This window comes from Lathamus discolor, chromosome 1, assembly GCF_037157495.1.
Source record: "Lathamus discolor isolate bLatDis1 chromosome 1, bLatDis1.hap1, whole genome shotgun sequence".
Taxonomy (NCBI): domain Eukaryota; kingdom Metazoa; phylum Chordata; class Aves; order Psittaciformes; family Psittacidae; genus Lathamus; species Lathamus discolor.
In genome coordinates, this window is record NC_088884.1 from 145,979,136 (window position 1) to 145,996,081 (window position 16,946).

General features: G+C 39.8%; 1 protein-coding gene across 3 annotated transcripts in view; it reads right to left on the reverse strand.

The window, feature by feature from the left end:
* The window catches only part of RBPJ (recombination signal binding protein for immunoglobulin kappa J region), a 139,951-nt gene that overhangs the window by 89,691 nt on the left and 33,314 nt on the right, over window positions 1–16,946 (reverse strand). Inside the window, exon 1 of one of the 3 annotated variants that reach the window (XM_065699475.1) lies at window positions 9,017–9,039. The exons of the other annotated variants lie outside the window; for them this stretch is intronic. The gene's annotated coding sequence lies outside the window, so the exon portion shown is untranslated. Of the gene's footprint in view, window positions 1–9,016; window positions 9,040–16,946 lie in introns of those variants that run through there. 3 annotated transcript variants of the gene reach the window in all.

Below are 16,946 nucleotides of genomic sequence, written 5' to 3' on the forward strand. Positions count from 1 at the left end.
AGCAACCTGTGCCTTGCTAGTGAGATTATCCTGCTTCCAGAAACAAGGATTGCTCATTCAGGGACTATCTTTTAGTATCTGAAACTTGGCTTTGGAAATTATCTCGGTATGAGAAGGTTCAGAGTTGTCTCTGTCATCTCTGCATGGTATCCAAAGGAACTGAATAGGTACTCTAAAAGTATTGAAGACTTTCAGAGGCAGTCAGGGCACAGCACGTAACTGTACCCACATCTCTTTGCCAGATTAACCCCAAAATTGATGACACGTACTATTCTGTCGATGGCTATAGAGACTCTCACTCACATGAAAATGTTTTGACTTAGGCTCTTGGGTATGTCAATGGTTCCACTGAAATTATACTCCTGTTTTCATAAGCTATTTCTTTCCTGTGAATAACTTGGAAAAAAATCTTAGAAGAGACTTAACTGAAGACAGTATTGAAACTTGGCAAGTTCACTTCAGAATTCATTAGTGCTCATTTTCTGTTTTCCTGTATGGAGCTCTGGTGCCTGCTGTCAATAGTCAAGGGGAGAGATGGGGGCTGTTTTGTTTCATTCTGGTTCTACAGAGGAAAATCCTATGGTCTTCAGCGTTTGGCCCTTGAAAGTGATAGAATTTCCCCATGGAAGCTACAACTTTAACATAGTCTGTGCTGATGTATTTTTAAGTCTACCCAGATGTAAAATGTTTACATGAATTAACTTCACTTTTTGAGCACCTGAGACAGAAAGATTTCCTAATTAAAGAAAATATATTCTGTATTAGTCTTTCCTATCGTGATTCAATCCATATGATCAATCTATTTTCCTTATGCCATGGATTGCAGAGATCATTCAGCCGTGGTGATTTAACATAGTGCCATGCTGTGTTTGTACAGAAACACTGCACAAGGGAGATTCCAAAGGGATTTTAGCAACCCCCATCTAACACAGGAATTTTGAATAACATTACTTGGCCATAGGCAAAAGAATTTCCTTTTGGCAGTTTTTCTCTCCAAAGAAAACACAAAAAGTGGAAGTTAGATAGTACTGTTATTAGAGTGTGGTGTTCACAACAGCATGGATACAGCAGCCACTGGGAGACAGCTCCTCCACTGGACCTTCATTTGCTCAGCCTCTTTCCTGGATTTATGTCTTCATGGAGCTAATCCCTCTCTTGGACCATGCCTGCACACCCCACTTCCTTTTCTTAGAATCCTTTATATCATCGGGAGTTTTGGAGGGCAGAGAGCAAGCAGTGAGGTCAGTGTTGAGATTTTACTATTTTAAGTGTTAGTTACTAAGGAGATGCGTGGAAATATTAAGGTTTCTCCATGGGAAGTTCTAATGGATATAGAAAGATGAGGACTGAACAATCCTGTCAAACAAATAAAAAACCCAGAAGCAAAAAAAGCCGCCCATACTTCCCCTTGACTAGTGTAGGAAGCACCAGAACATAGCAGGTCTGTTTCATGCACTCAATAAAGCCAGGAAAATATGTTAATATTTTCATAGAAAACATTTCAGAATAATCTCCCTTCTGCAACAGTTTTTGGGTTCTCAATTTTTTTCTGGTTTGTGGTTTTCTCCCTTTCTCTCCTTCCCTTCCACCTTTACTGGTGAAATAAAAGAGAGCAGAAAGGCAGTAAGAGATCTAGCCAGGTAAATACACAGGTAGGTGTTTTGCAGTGACAGGACAGTAAATACACCTTGAGGCAATCAGGTCTGTTGAACTGAAAGTTAGTTTTCAAACATTTCCTCCCATACACTGAGCAGGCATCAGACTCGTGCTTCAATTCCAGTGAACGGCGTGATGTGCTGAAGGCATTTACACAGTCCTGCGCTAGGTAGCTAATGGTACAGTGTGGCACTATTTGCTGTCCAGCCGAGAGAATGTGTATTCCTGCTCCATTGTGAACACAAGCCAGAACTGTCTCTTTCTTGGACAGCAAACTGTCTATTTATTTTTTTGACTTCCATTCATCACCTGTATATGTTGAGTTGTAACTTAGTCTTGTTTCCATGTACTTCTCCTTTATGCTGTGCATGGACAAAGCAGCAGTAGATCCTTGAACAGTTCCCAATTTTTATTAAGAGTTACCATGTTAAGTTTCTGTTCCTAAGTAACTATGCCTAGAACTGTTTTAGGCTTTAGAGAACTGGCTCACTGTTCTCCTTTAATCATTTCATGCCGTGTTCTGGTTGCATTAGGTAACAAAATCATAGAGCACTCCTCTTCCTCTGTTAGACTGAGCTCCTGTTTAAAATAGGATGACTTCAAGTCATCCCCCCAGGTGCAAGCCTTTCTGTATTTAAAAGCTGGTTCTTATTTTTAGAGTCTCTTTCAGAGTTCAGCATCAGATGCTTAGCAAATCCAAATTGAAGCCACACAAGATTTTTTTCTTCTTAATACAACCAAATAGATGCCCCAGGCAGTTGCATGCAGCGACCAGGTGTTCTGTGAAAGGTACTCACTGGTTCCTCTTTCAGAATTCCACAGATGTGAGCTGCATGTTCAGGTAAAGCTCAGTGCTCAGCACACCCCTTTGTTGGTAGCAGGCCAGGCTGTGCCTGCTGTGCTTGCAGCACCTACTCACTTCAGTACACCTACCCTGACCAAGCTGCTGTCACATATGCCCACATTCCAGTCATGAGACCACCTCATGGCATTGCAGCTATACTAATGAGGTTTTATTGGCGGTACACATGGTAGCACTCAGTAGAGGAAGAAAGTGGGGTTTTGAAATGTGGTGTTAGCATGAGTAACTCAATTGGAGAATAATGCAGAGAAGTGGAGCTGGAAGGGATGCCAATGTATCTTGGAGAACACAGGCATGACTCAGAGTCACAGGACCCTAAATTCTTGAAGCTCTAGCAAAACTGAATCTGAAAGGACTACTGGCTTTTCCTTCCATCTTCTTATATTATCTTTCTTTGGGCCATTTTTTATGTTAGCTTCTCTATCAGCTACGTGAAACAGCAGATGAACTAATAAATGTGCAGCTTGCAAAATACTAGATTTCTGCCTCTCAGAATGAAATACCATTTGTACCAGAGTAGTTCTTTGCACTATGAAGAGGCAATATGCACTGGAGGGTGAGTATTTTCATTTCAGAGTTGACTGATACTGAAGCAAACAGTGTAATAAACCCCAGCATTAATGTCTGAAGAACTTGAGACAACTTTGAAAAAAGTAGTTTCTTAACAGAAGACTTGCTAGTCTGTGTTTGTACCACCATTTAAACAGCTAATAAAAATTTCCTCCCTTCCCCCTTCCTCTAGTGCTGCAATTTACAGAAGCAAAAAGAGGAAATCTGATGATGACATTTTTCCAACTGAAGAACAATTTTTGCTTCATGTTCCCTGCAGTGTTCTTTGCATTATGTTCTCATTTCTTATTCCCTTTGTATGTGACAGTAGGAAGAAACAGTTGCTGCAAGACTTGGTGTGCCCATGCTAGCTTTCCTTCAGAAACCAAGGCCAGGGTGAAGGCTGACGACTCAACTGCATGGCTTTTAGCCATGGTTCCAGGTAGTTCCTGGTGCTCAGGCTGAACCCTGTGTTACACATGATCACATCTGTGAATACTGGGTACAATGCCAAGGACACAGCTAGCATCTTACAACTGATTCCGATGAGTCTGCTGTCTGAATATGTCCTTAAGTTATTTCTGTTTATTATGAATCTTTAAGGGAAAAAGCACATAGCACAGGGACACTTACACAGGGACACTTACACAGGGGTTTCCATCAGATGGTTTCAACATAGTTTGCAAGGCGTATTTGTGAGAGACATACACCTTTGCAAACTGGCAGTCCACTATTCCAGAAACCCTAGGACTGCTGGCTTATCAGCCTTCAGTGGCCATTTCTGATAGCAGACAATATGAGATTTTTTTATATTACAATAAAAATCATTGTAAAATAATAGTTTATTTTTAAAAGAAACTAACAGTGGCTAAGTCACTGGACCAAAACCACTAATCCAAAACTGACAAGATAAGTTGCATGTCCAAATAAAAATTTTCCCTGTGCGTGTTACATGGAAGAGTTTATAAAGTCAGTACAGATTATAGGGAGAAAGGTTTAAGGAGTTCAGAAGAAAATGCTTGCTGAATGAAGTGCAGCAGAGTGGGATTACATCTTAGAAATGAGAGAAACGGCCCAAAACTGATGAGCAGGAAATTTTATTTAGTTGGTAACCAACAAAAGGGTAATCTTTTTTTGCTTATTTCCACTTTCAGTCCATAATTTGATGCCAGGAGGGCTGAAAGAGTGAGCACCTTTGTGCCACAAAATGCCCAGTCTGCTGGGACTTCAGGATTATTTATGGCATTGTTGGACCTTAGTTCTCCTAATGTTAAAATATGGCATGGACAAACACTCAGTGGGAAGGATCCAACAGATAACCTTATTTCTACCAGCTTTTGTTAACTTCTGAGTGATATCCAGCATATAAAGCTCAGGCTCCTTTTCCCAGCCCCTCCCTGCTATCTCCCTTTCCTTCTCCAGTTCAGTTAATATTTCTCTATTCTTGCCATCTATTTAGTTATTCTGTCCTAAACTGTTTCTTTTGCATCACTGCTATAATCCTGCAACCAGCAAGATAACCAAGATTGCTTGCCTTTGACAGCCCAGCACTAGTGTCAATTTGCCAGGTCTCCAGAGTGGCTGATAAGGGTTTCTGCTATGTTTTTATTTTCTCCAAGCAAGTTCAGAAGAAATAAAATAAGAACTTTTCTGCTGTGTTGATATACTGCTTTCCCTCCTCCCTCTCCTCTGTCTTGTGTTGTCCCCAGGAAACTAGGAGTCAGTTTTAAGTAAGAATAACAAAATCACTTTTTTCCTCTTCTACCAATTGGACAGTTAAAACTGAAAAAGATTCAAAATGAGGCAGTGAAGGAATCTTCACAAGAACTTGCTGCAGCTAAATGGAAAGGGAAAAAGGAGAGTTAACTCCCTTTCCTTCTTTGCCCAAGTCTCCAAAAATATCCAAGTAATTATTAACAGTGACTGTCAGCATGCCATAAAAGAGAAGATCACATTAACACCCATGAATCTCTGTGCCCACTTCTTTCATTTCTTTATAAGAAAATTTCCCACCTTCAGATTGTCCATGATGAAGGAGACAGAACATCTCAGCCACTCAGTCATTCTCAATCATTTTCTGGCAATGGAAATTTGGCATTTATATCTGCTTCAAATATGTTCCCTTGAGTCTGTTTCATTTTAGAGAAGGCTACTTTTTACTTCCTTTTTTACCAAGTTCAGCTGATGATAAAGCATAGCAAGGAAGGCTGACTGGAAAACTGGAATTCTGCTTCATGAAACTGTTTCAACATTTGTTTCTGTATGCATGTGAATGCAATCCGCGACCTTTCCACTGAAAACAAAGCAAATCTCTGTGACAAAGACCCCAGAGAAGGTTCATAGTAGCTGCACTACCCAGGAAAGGGTGAGAGCCCTCTGGAGAGCTTTCACTAACTGGATTGAGGTTGGAAAGTTGGTTTTCCACACCTGGGAGAAAGCCAAATTCTTTCTCTTAGCTTCATCTCTCCTTCCCTCCATATATCATCTGGAGGAGTGATTTTGCCAAATTTTGGTGAGCTGACATTTCAGTGTTTGAATGCTGCGACGAAATGACATTTTCTGACAAAAAAAGATTTGTCAGAGGACTCCTGATGTTTTATAGTTGAGTCCTAAATAACGCTCTCTGTACAACTCATTATTGTAGCATCGTTTTGGAAAAGAAGCAGACCTCTCATTTTTTCTCTCATCAGTTGCACTGAAAACAGCACTTCAGTCTTGGCACTTCAGAATCAAGTCTTTTATCTCACAACTCTGACGACAATGCAACTGTAGCAAAATAAACTGACAGCACAACATTTAAGAAACCTGAACTGTACAACAAACGCAACACATAAACAAAAATTGGACCCACTTTTTTCCGAACCCTTGTATTTTTCTGCAGTATAACTTGTACGTTTACATATGCATTGCTTAGCATGGGAAAAAAATACATTCAAACAACTGAACTAGAGGTAAATCTTGGGCCAGAAGCAATGAGTTCTTATTCAGACTTGAAAACATACCCTCAAGTGTACTGTGAAATACTTTAACCAGCATGAAATGGAACTGCCACCAACAATGTGGATCTGACCCTTGACACAGCTTATACTTTCCCACCTTCATCTCTTGTCTGTATGGTCTTTTCCCACACAAACAACAGGACAGCTTTATCCAAGCGTCTCCCTTAATCTTATTCACCATGAGACCTAGCAGGCACGTGCAACAGGAAAAAAAGATGGAGCAGAACTGGGAGTGAATGAGCAGCTGCAGATGGACAGAATGAGATTTTTTATTTTAGTGCAAATGCCAGTTTAAGCAGGATGATAACATTTGCTGGTATCTGGTAGTTTCTCCAGATAAGGTCACCAGAATTTCCCTATTCAAGTTGGGCTATGGGGAGAGCTCTTTTTAATGTCACTTGTCCCTCTGTGTACAACAGAAAGGAAACTTATCTGAACAATCCTGAGAAAACCCACTTTCCTGAAAAGTAGTGTATGGCCATGAACTCTTTAATGGGTGCTTGGCATCCCCCAGGCCTGGGCTGTATTATATCAAAGGTAACCTGTCTGGCTCACACAGCGGCAGTGTGTGATGTGCAGCATAACACCAGATTTCACTCTCCCACCAGAATTTGGAAGATTCACATACCTATTATTTCTCCAGCTATTGGGAGCAGGAGTTACAAGCTCGAATTCCTCACTTGAAAAAAACCCAGACTATTTTATTGACTAAACAGTATTGTTCCTCTAAAAACACACACACAAGACATAAATACAGATGAACTGTTAAGTAATTTCCAATAGTTTGAAATACTTAAATTTGTACCATGCTTGTACACTTTTTTTCATGGGAATACATTTTGCACTCATTAACAAAGATGCTATTCCATTTAAGTCAATTGGGGCTTCTCTGGTGTATCTTAGAACAGAACTGGAGCCAAGATATGTATCTTACTCAGTTCATTAGACTCTCCAACGCTGTAGATTAAATAAGCAAGTATGTCACTAAATCTGTTCAGCATTAAAATGATACAAAATGTATTTTTCTTCTTCCAACTAAATAGTTTTCTTCAAATCTGAACCAGATGGAAACACAGTGAGTTATCTGAGATGAGCTCATCTGGACTTCTGAGTGGAATGTCCGACATTTGGTCACACATCTTGAGATGTGAGTTAGGGTCTAAACGGGGAAAATTTTATCATCTTATGTTTACTCTTGTGGATAGGCTCGTTAGCTTCAGTGGACAACAAATACAATAAATGACACGCACACACAGAGCAAGGCCATGCAGAATACTTTTGTTTATAAAGCCTCTCAAATGTAGTTCACATTCCCGAAGACAACTGTCCCCCAAAAGTCCAGCAAACACAATAAGCATCAAAGTTAGTTATGAAAGCTTTTTTTTTTTTTTTCCTATGGCTTCCATTAAATGTGATTTTCCTATGTTTGTGAGATTAATATTTCTGGGGGCATGCTGACTCCTAAGTCTTTTATGGAACCAAGCATACTGCTGCCATTTGAGTTAATAATAAAAGCAGACATCTAAATTATTCCTTTTTATAGTTATGGTAAGACTATGAGGGGAGTTTACAAATGTAAAGTGGCAGATATTAAATCACCTTGTTTACAGGATTAAAAACAAATGGTTCCAATGGGAACTCGCTCCCGCATGGCAATACTACCAAGAGCTACCTCCGTTTCAGCTGTATAGTCAACTTCTGTTGTCAGGTACACTGCTGCAGTGAAACTGCTCTTGTGTTGAAGAAGTACCTGTCCCTTATTAGCCCAGTCAGAGTAATCTTGCAGCACTGAACTCAGGGGAGCTTTGCCATTGCCTCCACTGATATTAGAATTTTACACCTAGTTAAGAGCCTGAATATGAAATATATTGAGCTCCCACATCTTCAGCAAAGTAAACGAGATCTGAAAGTGCTTAGTACTTTTTCTACATTATGCACATCCAATTTTTAGATGGTCTGGTGATGGCTGCCTGGGGCTAATTTACCAAGCTTCCTGATAAGATAAATTAGCATAGGTGGAACTTGTCTCCGTGAGAATTAAGCTGCTTGTAATATTTAGACTGAACAGGTTTGGTTCTTTACACTACATTGAACAGGGGCCAGCATACTTTTAATGTGCAACTCTCTTGACTTGAGAGGAAGTTTGAAGAGTCTATTCTATGGCAATGAAGAACAGAAAATCTGAATACCTGAGAGAGATTTAGCACCCATCTGCCTGAAAGTTTCTCCAAACTCTACTGTAGGATTTTGTTGTGGGGTTCTGTGTTTGTTTATTTGTTGGGGTTTTTTAACACTTCTCATCACAGCCTTAGAATCGGGACTCACCTGGGACATCATAGAACATCAAACATCAGAGAAATTCAAACAAAAATATTTCAAATCAGAATGGCCTGACTTTATTCTTCCTATGGCCCCACTGCAGTTCAGTAAACATTTGATATTTATTCTTTCCCTCTTTTGGAAGGAAGACCATGGAAATAGCTGCATTTAAACAAACTTCAGGCTTGTAAGACAGCTCTCTGTCCTGAGGAATTCAGAGGTTTTGTGGTTGGTTTTTTTAATCAAAATCAGAGACACAAGATCTGATTTGTACTGGCTAAATTCCAACTTACTCCTTTTGCCTAATGTTTCCTCCTGGCAGGCCCTGCATCTTCAACCATGTGTAGCCAAGAGGAATCACCAGCCATGGGGGCATAGTGGAGTTTAAACAGCCTTCATTTTTTACATTCTTTTTTGATATCCCTAAAATGTTTGACAGGCACATAAGAGTTCATGGACCAAGATATAGATCATTACTTGAACAGCTAAAGATGAATCAATATTCTGAAACATAAATGAATTTGCACATGGACTCAGAGCTGAATCTATCCAGAAGAAATGTCACTGCAGGACTCAACGGACACGAGAAAGAATGAAAAATAGAGGGATTAAAGAAAAAGATCATACTTACCAGAGCTGTGGACATTCTCAGGATAATTATTTACACATGTTTGGTTGTGCCCTAGGGTAAAATAAGTTTTGGGATGAGGTAATAAATAAATTAAATGTGGTTTTGGAAATAGTTATCCCTAACTACCCAAAATGTCCACTGCTGGAAGAATTGGGATGCAGCCGACTTTGGAAATCTGAAAGGATCACAGAAAGAATTTTTATAAGAGCAACAATACTGCAAAGAAGACACCACAAAAACTGAACTCAGCACAGTATGAATGCTGCTGATGGATGCACTGAGCTAATCTAATTGATACATTTTGGAAAGATTTGCTTGAATAAGCTAGGTAATTTGGAAATGAGGTATGTAATAATGTACCCCCACATAAAGTCATCAGTTATCATAGCGCCAACTGAAATGCTAGATGCATCTTTTGTTTACATGATGAATTGTAGAGATACCAAATTGCTTCCCACTGCCACCACCCCCCTTTTTTCTCCTTCTTTTTTTTTTTCTTTTCACTTTCAAGAGTGAAGAATGTAAATACATCTTTGCTTCCCTTATAATGTCATCCTTCATCTCCTACTGGCATTCAGTCTTGCTTGCAATGCCTCTAGAGCATCCTTTTTTTAACTGCTGAGGGTCAGATCCTGGTTAGATCCTGTCCTGCCCCTGTGATGAAATACAGAATCTGCTTGACCCAGCCACTCTTGAAAAGACAGTTTTTAAGTCCTTGACTAACCAATAGGCTTATACTTAGGGTTAATTCCATTTTCAGTGGAAAAGACAGATTTCAAGGATTTGGGAACATGCTGGGGCTTTATTTGGCCTTCTACAGGCAAGGAGCTATCAGTAAATTTACACAGGTCTCCTGAGGTCTTAGTAAATTGCATAATTTCCATCTCACAATGTGGCTGATCACAACTTGTTTACCAAATTTTTTGGAAGACTTCATAGAGATCTCACCATTCTGATCATATCCTTGGGTTGGGCAAAAAATATTAATACTTAGGCTACAGGTTCAAACTTATTTTTACATGTCTTTCTTTGCTGTAAAGTCAGCTATTCAGTTGTTTGGCTCCATTTTAGCCCTTCTCATTCTTCCTCTATTAGATGTAGATGATTCTGGGCTGGCAGCTCCATATGAAGAGCCTCCAAAGTAAGGACAAGCAAGCCCTGAATTTGATGTATGTTCCCAATGCCTCTTTAGCATGTTATTAAACAAATGGACAAATCAAGTCCAGGTAAGCTTACCACTCCTGCTCCTTTGTGAGAGTTTAAGCCTCAGCCCAGTCAGAGGTAATGGAAAATTCAAATTACTCCAACACCCAGAGGCTTGTACTCAGGAATTAGACTTTGGTCTCTTCTTAGTCAGGAGTTGCCTGGTCTTTGGATTCTTCCGTCGGTGAATTTTAAGAATTTAGCATAAAGATAAAAGCAAAAATTAACTTCTAATTCTGTCTTGGTGTTCTGATACTTTTCCTGTTTAGAAAGGTGTAGACAATTTTCACTTCTCTTTTTAGCGTTGAACAAAATAAAGGGATTTCGTACCTTTAGGCCACTGTCAAGTGGTCACTTGCGTTAGCTCTGACCATCTACCCCATGAAATTAGCAGAAATGTACTCTCATTTCAGTGCCTGTATATATCTGTACAAGGCCACCAACAGAATTCAGCTGAAGTGTTTTACTCCAGAGTCAGGTCCTCACTCAGCTAGGTAACTCACATGAAAGCTGTAACCTCTTTTCTCGTTAAGTAAACAGAGATGTCTAAGAAATAAAGGAACTACCTAAGCAAGATAAGAAATCAGGTATTTAACCGAAATCTTGAAAGCGAGTAGTATTTCTGAAGGCAAAATGTACCATGGAAATGCTCAAAACAAATTCAGGGTCATCAAAATAACAACAGAAAATAAGATTATTGCTGTACAAGATTAGCAGAAGTAGTCTGATCAGAGAAGAAAGACCTGTGTTTCAAACAAGGAGCTTACTCAGTCTTTGCTTGTCTACTTACTTAAGCTGAAAACTGTTCAGCTGTGATAGGATTTTACTTCAGACTGACTAACCACAGCTTCTCCCCTCTTCTTGTCATGAAATCGAACACTGCAATTTTACCTCGCATTATTTAACAAGGTTAGTCAAACCTCATGAACACACACCCAAAAGAGGAGGAAGAGAAGATGGGATTTGTGGCTAGCAGATAAGAACATATTTCTGATGCTAATTATCAACAACCTAATAGGAGCACAGATCAGGAATCCAGTGTTGAATCATTACTTATCAACACATTTTTCTGGAACCTCCTTAAGAATAGAGGTTACAGCTGGGAAATATCATTCACTTTATTAAAATTATCATTATTATTACCAAAGCTTCCAATGCAAATCTGATAGTTTGCAAGTTTTAATTTTGTTTCCCTTGTGCCTGTGTAGCAAGTACTTTCTTAGCTCTCTAGTGGAGCTTGGAAGGAACAGGGACTTCCCCAACACTGCCTCTGAGCAACAACATAGCATGAAAAAGTTGCTCCAGGACCCAAATTCTTTCTCCAGCCTTGCTTACCTATGCTGGACACCCATGTAGGCATGCTGCTAACCCTTAAAGCGCTGACCATTATTTGCTTACTTAGTATTTTTCCCATGTACCTCCTGATTACTTGTCTTACTTGTCTCTTTGCTGATAGCCTCACTTTTCAGGCTTACCAAGCCTCTAATTGTTTTTCCTTTTTTCACTGGTTCCCTAGTCCTATATATTCACAGCAAGAATTCTTCAAGAAGGTAACTAATGAATCAAAAAGGAAGAAATTGTCCACTTAGCATCACTCAGATTGGATGCCTCACTGCTGAATTGTGCAGCCTTTTTTCCTAGATGTGAAATTATTGGGGGTGACTAATGAATTTCAAGGATCAGTATGAATATTCACTTTGTGCATGAAAGCTAATACAGGATGCTTGTGCAAGCATCTTAAACCTAATTTGCATGGACCATCATCTCACTGTAGAGAATACCAGGTGAGTGCTTATTAACACAGCCAGAACTTCTGAAGAGGTTGTGTTTATATATCCTACAGCCTGGTGGCTTGGGGCATGTAAATAGAAAGGCAAGGGGAAAACTGAAACTAAAACCTGATGAAGAGGTTTTAGAGGACCTGTAAGAGGGACTGCCGTATGGTGAGCTCAATACACTTGTACATAATGGGCTTACAGTTGCCACAGAAAGGACATATGTCAAGGGGTCCACACAAGTTGCAGAGTAGTCTATGTCCTTGTTATACAAGCACTTCCACATAATATCAATGATACATGCTAAATCTAAAAGAGTTTTATATGCAGCTATATTTTCTCAACTGAATTTAGCAACATAGTCTGTCCAAAGCCATTGAAAATCATCATTTAATAGCAGTCACCATCTATGTTCCATCAAGATATTTCTGAAACATATTCAAGGGTGTTACAGAAATATGAGGTATTGTGGGTAGAGGTAGTCTGAACTCTGTGCCTAAGCAGGCAGTCACAAAACAGTGACAGTAACTATAGCTGGTGTCTAGAGTTAGGTTGGAGTTAAGCAGTTTTCTGCTTTACAGTGGTAGGAGGGAAATGAATCACATAAAGTAGAACAAGTACCATTCATTCACTTCTTGCCATAATGGTATGTCAGTGTCTCTAGACTTTGCTGCAAAATCCTGTGTTTACAGCAGCAGCAATTTGCAATAACACAACTGGTAAAATAAATTAGAGTAAATTAGGATTCATAACTACTACGTATAGGGCTATGTATTGCATCATTCAGAATATATTAAAAGTTAATAATCATCTTGATTTGTTACAATATTGAATGCAGGGCTGTAGCATAAGTCGTACTTATTTTTTGGCAAGCAGAGAGCTGCTGCTGTAGTTGCACCACCAGAATGGCATTAAAGAGACACAGGGTTAGCCACACATTTCCTGTGTGACTGTGTAAATTGCTTCATCTCTGTTTCTCAGCTCCTTATCCATGAAAAAGAATTATTTCCTTGTGCCACAGGAATGTGTATTAAAACACATGTATTAATAAGCAGGTAGAGTGGTGACACAAACTGTATAAAATGGTACTTCGGAAAATGTCAGTAATAATTTAAACTAACAGTGAAAGCTGTCTGTATTCATACCTGTAATTTACTCCTATCTTCAGCCCATTCCGCAGTTTCTGCAGACCTACACTAATACTCCACTGGTAAAAGTCTTAATTTTCTGCTTAATTCTCTACAGGACATTGCAAAACTAAATTGTTTACCTATATAGTGTTCCATCAGAATAATGTTTCTATTATTATTTCAACATATTGTGGCTAAAATACATGAAAAGGTAATTCTAATTCGAAGTAAAGGATCATCAAGGACTATCTACCTGATAAATGAAGTATCAGATGAGGAAATAATCCCACAAAACTTTGTCTCCTTCAATGATCTTTTCCAGTGACAAAAGTATTGTTGAAAATTTGTCCAATGTGAAATTCAGACACGGTAGAGATGAAACTGTAGGTCATTTAATAGGTAGAAAGCATGTAAATAGATTATAGCAATGCCTACTCGAGGACCTTTGATTAAAAAATGCTCAGGTTAAGTCTTGAATGTATTGGAGCAACTCTTTTCTTGGTGGGTAAGGGAAATGGGAAGGTGGAGAGTGAGGGATGATGTAAGATTGCACAACTGCTCCACGTGGAGTGAATCTGCTCAGGCACTGAGGAACCATTTGAGGAAGCTGGGAAAAGGAGAAGGGTGCGGCTGGTGAAACCGTGTCTGTCAGAGCCATAACCACATGTTTAAAATAGCATTGAAAAAATACACTCTAGACCATCTTTGTTGGTTTTGAGTGCAGTGAGCTTTATACACAACTCCTCTAAAACAAGCACACAGGAGGAAAAACAGGAGCCATCAGTGGTATACAGCATGTCCTTAATTTCCATGCTCCTCTTAGTTCTAAGCAAGAAGCTTCCATAGCCAAAGCTCTATGTAGTTATTAACTGAAGCATCGTCTCTAGTGATGCACAGTGACAGAAAATGTTTATTATTGGTTCCACAGAAAATGAAATAACATAAAAACCAGGAAAAATGCTCATTCATAATGAAAAGAAATGTGAGGGCATATGCATCGTGTATAGGTAAGTCACAGTCAGGAGAAACATAGTATTCTGGTAAAATAAGCTTCCACTTCATTGTAAAAAAATATTTCATTTTGGGCAAGAGATTTTTCAATGCTAAGGCAATAACCAGGCAAGCCATGCAACTAAAAGGAGTTACTTTGCTAAAGGTCTCTTTCTAACCAGTTATTTAAAGGGAGGGGAAGTAGACATGGAACTACCGCAATCACAGCTACCGTTTCAATTGTCAAAATGCTGTAGGGAACAGTAAAATGACAGAATTAAAACAAAAGATATCCTCAGAGTGATCCATCTCAGAGAAGCCAAAAATGCCCTTATGTCACTTTCTGCTAACCCCTATTTCAAAATGGTTCAGAAGTCCCTTTCCAGAGGCATCAGTCCCATGTCTTGCAGGCTGAGTCAATTCTGAGTAGCCACACAAGAAACATTTTTTCCACTTTTGTTTTGATCTAAACTGAGATGTGATACCAAGGCACGTACCCTGACACGACAGTTCCAGCTCTCTCAGCCTTTCCACGTAGGAGAGATGCTTCAGTCCCTTCATCAAATTCATGATCCTTCACTGGACCTTCTCTAGCAGGGGTTTTCCAATAACCCTCCTCATAATCTGCCAAACTGAGGAAGGACTGTATTTCTTGCTTTCCAAGAAAGAAGCGCTGGCTAACACCAGCCTTGTCTAAGAAAGTGTCATAACTTTGTTCAAATAGCATATGGTGCTCTCTCAATCTCATCCCTTACAGCTTTGCACACTCAGCAATCTTTTGTAGAGGAAAAATGAGCTGATTTTAGAGCTGAATGGACTTCGCTGCGATCAAACAAGCTTTTCTGAACTTTCAAATATTTTGGCAAACTTAATTTGGCTGATTGACCTTGCTTTCATCTGAGCTTGGGCAGCCCACGCAGCAGCAGGGGTTTTGCCCTCCCATGCAGGGGTGGCTTGTGATGTGTGTCTGCTATGCTATGCTGGGGCACACACATGGAGAGGCACCATCCCACCTCCGGCACAAACACTGATGGTGGCTCTGTGACCCTCTGCCTGGGTTTGCAGGTATCAAAAGCATGGAGCTGTTTGTGCTCTTTTGTCAGATACCCACTCCCTCTTACCCCTGGGGGAAAAGGTAGCAGGCCAGGTCCAGCCTCTTCCTCTGGCTGTCCTGGACACATCTCTACACCATCGTGGGGAACAGTGTAGCATGCTCGAAGAGAGTCTAGTGAGTGGGCAGGACCAGGCCTGGGCAGCTGCTACTTCGGATCCTCAAAGCAGTTCTGCTGGATTTGTACACTGTTGGATCAAAGCTGTTAAGCAGAGGTTTCAGTCAGAGATGTGAGAGACTGCAATAAACACCTGGGAACAATGTAAAATCTACTTCACATAAGGTTAACAGTGACTTGTCAGGAAGGTGTATGGATGCCTGGGCCTGCATCAGTGCTGGGCAGTTTCAGGTCAATTTTTATCCACCCTGCTGTTTCTACAATACCTACCTAAAAGCTTCATTTCTCCACTGGAAATCAGTTCTTAGTTGAAATTTTCCAGCCACAGCTTCCTTATTACACAGCCACACATAGGCCAGTTGAACCTGAATAAAATAACTTCCAGCAATAGGGCTTCTATCTATTTCTGACTCATCTCACATGGGCAGCACATCAGGATGGCATCATGTCCCAGGCTCGTGCAGCAGTCCCAGACCACCAAGCACCACCAAAGTGATGTTGCTTGAGCCTACACTCTACTTCCTATACACCTTGAAAAGACCATTTCACCCCTCTTGCACCTGTTTCACATTGGCCTTGATTTATTGATCGCACATCCAAGTGCAGGAAGGAAACAATTTTATTCTACTTTGTAATCTTTTCATGTCATCTTGTAAGTTTCTATGTGCATGGATGTGTTATTACAGAAAACATAGCTCTTGTTAGGGAGCTCACAACTATTTCTGGCCTGGTACTCAGATGTGAATACTGCAGAAGGGAGAGTCTACCAGATGCTTCAGAACACTGCAGATTGATTGCAAATATTTTTTGTTGTTTAGATTGAGCTGACTTTAGATTAATTAGAACTTCTGTTAATAAGCAGTGAATGCTGCTGCCAGATACTTTATTTAACTATGCTCACACCGAGAGTATTAGAAAAAGATCTTTGGGAATCGATACATTCCCTCATTGTGAGAGGATTTCTTCTTGTTTATCTTATGTACTCTTACTGCCAGTGCAAGCATTCACCTTTTAAAAAGTTTCCCATCACTTTCTTGGCCTGACACTGCCAATTCTCAACCACTGTCACCACCCTATTAACCAAAATGTGTACAAAGCCATGATCTGACATTCAGATCTCTAGAACACTACCTTTTCACTAATTAACTGTAATATTACAGTTAAACTACAATACTATCACAGTAGTCCCACTGTCTATCACAGCAGTGACATGTCTGATATGCAAATAGAAATAAATTAATATCTCAGCCTGAAGTGGTTACAGCATTGCCCTATGATCCTCTAGTTAGGACCCAAACCCTGGTGCAATGATATCTGTGTTCTCACACTCATGTGCATTCTGCTCTCTTGGGTCTGTCATCAAACATTTGTGTCCTTCAGTTTCATCATTTGTAAAACAGACACAATGACACCTTTATAGGCTTTCTTTATCATCTTTGTGAAAAGCTTTGAAATACCATGTTTAAGAGGCAGTAGCAAAACCCAAAGTTAGGAGCTTCATTTGTTTGACTATGTCTTACTTAGGATCTATGTGATCTGAAGGTCCAACTGTAAATGGCCTGGTGACAGGGGAAGAAAAAGCCTAGACTGTAAGCATGATAAA